At 40.1% G+C, this 6,673-nt stretch overlaps 1 pseudogene; it reads left to right on the forward strand.

Moving 5' to 3' along the window:
* The first annotated feature begins 4,831 nt into the window (after positions 1-4,831).
* LOC103726685 lies at positions 4,832-5,845 on the forward strand (annotated as a pseudogene).
* Positions 5,846-6,673: the final 828 nt, after the last annotated feature.

The raw sequence follows: 6,673 nt of genomic DNA on the forward strand, positions 1-6,673 counted from the left end.
GATGGAACTGGTAAAGGAAAGGAGCCAGGAGTGCCTCCTTAGCCCATGTGGCCCCTGAGGAACAGATCCTCAAAAGACCTTGAGAGTAAAAATAAATTGATTTATTTGGGCCAACTGTGTGGTCTTAAACGCCAAAAAGGAAAGTATAACCAAAGAGTAGTCATCCGCATATTTCTTTAAGAGTTCAAGGGATTATACTTCCCAGACATTAGGCTTAAGTCTATATAAAAAGTTATTTAGACAATTATTTCTCATTGATGGTTTTGTTTCTAACCAGAAGAGCTGCTCAGATGTAAGACTTCAAGATGTAAGACAACCAGGTATTGTTCTAAAATGATGGATAAATTTGTTTTCTCCCCCTATCTAGAAGCCTTTGAGAGGGAACTGACACTGATTCTAACCACTCCAACAGCTACCAAAATACCTGAAAGGAAATCCTGAATCTCTCACTCTAGAGTCCAGCCTTGGAAGATAAAATATAAATTAGGAGGAACCCAATAGAGGGATGCATTTGGAAGCCGTTGTTAAGAAACTCCAGTGGACTCTCATATGAACATTTGAAAATTTCCCTGTTCTGACTTTTTTCTAGTTCCCTGTCTAGAATTTGTAATGCTAATTACTCTTGCCTTTACTTCTCCTTCACATCTCCTATTCATGATTCAAGGACTTTCTTTTCCCTTTAGAGATAAGAGTTATTCAATTGGGGAGTCCTTAAGATACACCCACTGAAGGGGTACTCCAATTGCCTCACCCTGTGTCCCTGTTCAGCATGGAAGAAGCCAGAGTGGTCTGCATCCCTATTCCCTATTAGGAATTTGGGTAACCTTTTCAGAGGATGGTGTGATAAGAAGAGGAGATAGGAATTGGCTAGGCAGTTAGGGTAAAAACACCCCAAAGAAAAGCAGCCAGTTTCTCGGCTAAAACTCACTATGTCCATGGGCCTCTTAGCAACATACTCTGTTCCAAAGGCCAAAAATGTCAAAAAGTATTTGGGAGCTTGTATCTAATCCTTAGAAGATTTTAGGGTTATCTCTTCAGAGGGGGGATGTTAGAATATCCAAAAGCCCCATAAACATAAAGAAAGAAAGAACAAGAAAGAGTATATGAAGTTATCAAGAAAATGTGATGGGGCGATATGGGAGGAGTTGGAGGTGAGGGAGTGGGCATGGATTTGATCAAAACACCTTATATGCATGTATGAAACTACCAATAAATTATTTATTTAAAAATAATTTAAATATTAAAAAAATTAATCTTTAGGACATTTATCATAAAGACAGGTAAAATTTCTAACCAAAATATTAAGGCAACCAAAAGCCTGCTGTATTATTAGAAGGAGCATTTTCACACAAAGTATCGATTTAATTTTGCTTTCATCTCTTCTGGTCAATTCAGGCAGGAAGCTTTGAGTGCTGTTTAGTATAATTTGGGGCAGTGAATATGAAAGACTTGGGGGCTGGAAAGATGGTTCAAGTGGTTAAGAGTACTGGCTGTTCTTTCAGAAGACCCTGATTTGAATCCCAGCACCCACACGTCATCTAATAACCATCAGTAACTCTCCTTCCAGGGGATCTGATGCTGTCTTCGGTCCTTTGCAGGCCCTGCAGGACAAGGGTGCACTTATACATTTGCAGGCATTGCACTCACACACTAAGTAAATAAATAAATAATACATAAATACATAAACAAATAAACATAAATAAAAATTTTAAAAGCAAAGAATGGCTTTAACTTATTATTATTGTCATTATCATTATTTAGTTACTTAATGAGTGTGTATTGTTGCTTAGGGCAGTGGAAATTCTGTTTTAAAAATTGAAAGGTACTTTCAACTTAAGTGAAAATTTGGTGTCTCCAGTATTCTTCTGAGATCTTGGGGCCAGGGGCTTGCAAATATTTAAAAAACTGCTGAGGTCTCAGAGCCCAAGCTCTCTTATTCTCTGATTGGCTCTCAGGTCCTGTGGGCGGGTCCTGTTCGGTCACCTTAGATGAATGCAAGATATTTAAACCTAGGTAGAGAAAGTCCTTCCCAGCCTGGGTCAGATTTTGCAGCTCTGCAGAGTCTGTGTGCTTGGTCCCGCACGTCGGCTTCTGGGCAGGTAGTGAGCACCGCCTGGGTGGGGGTCCTAGGAGAAGCGGCAGGCCACCAGCGTCTGTCCTGGCGTCTTCACGGGGTGGAGCAGCGTCTGGTCCTGCACCACTCCGGAGCGGGGAGGAGGCTGGGCTAGAGGAGTTGTCTCTGCACCGCGCTGTCATATTCTGGGGCTTCAGCCTGTCGCCTCTGCAGCGAGCTGCAGGTGGGTGAGGCGGACATGCAGTTGTAGGACCGGAGGACAACTGGACCCCAACGCCGAGTCAGCGTCGTTTCAGCGACCATGGGTAGGTGGCTCCCTCTGCAGAGATGTACAGGACCCAGACACCACCTCAACGCCCTGTCAGTGACCTGGGGGGCCCTTGCCATTGTAGGATATATATGGTTGCATGGCAGGAATTTTCCTGGCGACACTGAATCAAAGCATATGCACCTGGCATCCTTAGAAGTGTTTCAGAAAGTTTAAATTCAACACTCAAAAGTTTTTCATAGAATGCAGGTGTTGCAAAACACAATTGTTCTTCTAAAGTAGTAGATGATTCTCTTCAAAATTCCCTTTTTTAAGATTTTTTCCCCCCAGTACAGATATCTTTTTTTTTCCTAACTGCTTCCCAAGTCACTGTAATATTCATTTTACTTTTCATGTGTATCTGTCCATCAGAAACATAAACACTTTTGTGTCTTTCCATGCTATCAAAATTTCTTGAATCACAAAATTTTCACAAGCTACATCTACTTCATGGACTATGATGTACCAAGTGATCCTGACTTCGCTTCCTAGCATGGCTGTTGGCAATCAGTTTCTTTTATTCCAAACTTACTAAATTAGCTCCCAGGTCACACATTACACAATGCAGTCTCTCTCTCTCTCTCTCTCTCTCTCTCTCTCTCTCTCTCTCTCACACACACACACACACACACACACACACAGTCATCTTTATGTTGTATAATGGCTGCAAAAGTTTTTAAAATGCTGCAGACTTTGAAATACTAGTAGATAGTAGATGCAGGTACAGAGATTCAGAGCAGGAGATTGGATGCCATATTATGAGGCAAGGTGGAGAGCTATGGAAACACCTCCACAACTGTTTAAAGCCAAGCTTGGGGATCCCAGATCTTGTCTGACTGACAATAATTTTTGGAGACTACTTTAAATACTATGTACTGTGCTGAGGTGAAGCAGCCTTGAGTTCTCATCATACAAGATGGTTGAGAAAGATTTGGCCTTCACCCTGGCAGTATTAAGTATTCCTTCTTTTATGGAATCCAGATGGGTGTGTTTTTCCCTTTCTTGATCTGAATATATTCAATAAGTTAATGGTTCTGTTTTATCTCATCTAGTTTTACTGAACCAGATGTTTCCAATCTACTGGGGAAACTCATGTGTTTTACTTTTGTGGTGTGTTACTCATGAGTCTGTGTCTCCTGGTTTATGTTATACAGGTGGTGATGCCTGCATGCAGAAACAAAGCACAAAGTCAGTGTGCCTCCATGTTTACATTCAAGGCAAAGTGCAGCCTCCAAGTCACTGATTCGCATAACCAACAGTAACTTGGATCATGACATCAGTGTAGAGCAGGCCATGGTATGATCTTCACAGTGTCATCAGAGTTGCAATAGTTTCTGGTGAAATAATGATTTTTTCCCTAAATGACCACAACAATAAAAACCAGAAAAATCCTTCCTTGAGATGATATTTAGGGGCTGGAGAGATGGCTCAAAAAAGAGCACTGGTTGCTCTTACAGAGAACTTGGGTTTGAGTCCCTCCACCCCCATAGTGGCCAAAACTATCCATAACTCTAGTTCCAAGGTAATCTGACTCCCTCTTCTAACCTCCCCTGTCATTGTATGGCACAGATGCTCTTACATACATGCAGGCAATACACTCATACAGAAAAATTAAAAAATAAAAATAAATTATAAAATCTAGAGTTGATATTTAGCATATATCTGTGGTGTCCATGCACACATTTATATTTTAAACCTTTTATCACATTAATGCCCCTTAGTGGTATATCAAATTTAATTTTATAAATATTAAAAACCCACACTCATGTCTTTTAGCATTGCACTGGCCACAGAACTATTCCCAATCTCTCACCAAAGCTTAGAAAATAAATGTCCTCTTGCTGTGACTACTGCACCCATTTTGCTGAGTAGAGCTCCATCTGAAATCTTTAACTAAGAAGCAGCATTAGTTGGCTACTAAACTTCTCAGAAGGCCTTAAAAAATTCCAATGTGATGTTGATTGTCCTGTATTGTCACTACGCCATATCTACATAACACTTTTACTTATTCCATTTTGTTATGATGTAGAAAGCCCTTTTTGGTTGATTTTAGAATAAATGCTATTTTACATAATAAACATGCACTGTTCTAGGATTAGCTAGGACTTAAAAACATTTTATCTATTATCTTTACTTTATGTGTGTAAGTGTATTGTGTGCATGGGTGTAAGTGCACCCTTGTCCTGCAATGCCTGTGGAGGTCAGAAGAAGGTGTCGAATCCCCTGGAACTGGAGTTAACAGATGATTGTTAGCAACCACGTGGATAGTGGGAATTGAACCTGGGTCCTCTGCAAGAGCAGTCAGTGCTCTTACTCACAGAGCCATCTCTTCAACCCAGTTAGTTAACATTTTTAAATTAATATATTTCGGTTGCATACAAACTAATAATTTCACTGTGACTTAAAATACATATTGAACCCGAGTAGGAAGAGGCTAGTCCTGTCTCAAAATGGAGGGCCGTGATCCAAAGGAACAAGAGCAGCTGAAGAAGCTGTTTATTGTTCTGAGCTTTGAAAATACAGATGATAGTTTAAGAGAACACTTTGAGAAATGGGGCACACTTACAGATTGTGTGGTAGTGCAAGATCCTCAAATAAAACGTTTTATGACTTACTCTTGTGTTGAAGAGGTGGATGCACCAATGTGTGCTCGACCACACAAGGTTGATGGGTGTGTAGTGGAACCAAGGGGAGCTGTTTCTAGAGAGGATTCTGTGAAGCCTGGTACCCATTTCATAGTAAAGAAAATTTTATTGGGGGTATTAAAGATACAGAAGAATATAATTTGAGACACAATGAAGAGAAGTTATGGAAACAGGCAGAGTGAAAAAAAGAGATTTGTTTTGTAACTTTTGATGATCATGACACAGTAGATAAAATTGTTCAGAAATACCACACTATTAATGGGCATAATTGTAAGTGAAAAAGGCCCTTTCTAAACAAGAAGTGCAGTCTGCTGGATCACAAAGAGGTGGAGGAGGTGGATCTGGAACTTTTCTGGGTCTTGGAGGAAACATCGGAGGTAATGGAGTAATTTTGTTTGTTATGGAAACTTTGGTAGAGGAGGTAGCTATGGTGGTAGAGGTGGGGGCAATAGAGGTAGTTATGGAGGTAGTGATGGTGGATATAATGGATTTGGGGGTGATGGTGGCAACTATGGCGGTGGTCCTGATTACAGAAATAAAGGAGACTACAGTGATGGTGGACCAGGATATGGAAACCAAAGTGGTGGATATGGTGGTGGTAGAATGTATGATGGCTACAATGAAGGAGGAAATTTTGGTGGCCGTAACTACAGTGGTGGTGGAAATTATGATGATTTTGGAAATTATAGTAGAAAACAGCAATCAAATTATGGACCCAAGAAAGGGGGTGGTTTTGGTGGAAGAATCTCAGGCAGTCCCTGTGGTGGTAGTTACAGATCTGGTGGTAAAAATGGTGGATATGTTAGCAGAAAGCTTTAAAAACAGCAGAAAAGGGCTACAGTTCTTATCAGGAGAGAGAGAGTGAGGAGTTGTCAGGAAAGCTGCAGGTTACCTTGAGGCAGTTGTCCCAAATGCATTAGAGGAACTGTAAAAATCTGCCACAGAAGAAACGGTGATTCATAGTCAGAAAGTTACTGCAGCTTAACAGGAAACCCTTCTTGTTCAGGAAAGTGCAGCTATTGATTAATGCAGTGTAGTGTCAATTAGATGGACATTTCTGAGGTTTTTATCTGTTGTAGCTTTTTCTTTTTCTTTTCATTACATCGGGTATATTGCCCTGTAAATTGTGGTAGTGGTACCAGTAATAATAAATTAATTAAGATTTGAGTGGGAAAATTAGGAATAAAAATATATAACCCTACTTTTTCTTTAACAGAAAATTTGGTTTGGCATGGCTGAATGGTATCCAGCTCTCTTGCCTCCATCCCCCTTCCTAAAAATGTGTTTTAGTCTCATACAGTATTGCTGTAATGAGAAATGCCCTTTGATTTATCATTTATGTAACAAATGAATATATACCTTTAAAAATTAAGGAATTTAAACTTACACAGCAACATATTCATTCACACTCACAAACTATTTTATTCTTGTACCAGGTTTTTTTTTTGTTTTGTTTTTTTTTTTTGGTCTTTTTGAGACAGGGTCTACCTGTAGGCCCGAATGACCTGGTGGAATTCACTATGTAGACTAGGCTGGCCTCGAACTCACAGAGATCCGCCTGCCTCTGCCTCCCAAGTGCTGGGATTAAAGGTGTGTGCCACCAAGCCCAGCATATTAGTTATTTTTATTTTATGTATGAGAGTGTAT

The sequence above is a fragment of the Nannospalax galili genome, unplaced genomic scaffold (genome assembly GCF_000622305.1).
Source record: "Nannospalax galili isolate Female #2095 unplaced genomic scaffold, S.galili_v1.0 scaffold227, whole genome shotgun sequence".
Taxonomy (NCBI): Eukaryota; Metazoa; Chordata; class Mammalia; order Rodentia; family Spalacidae; genus Nannospalax; species Nannospalax galili.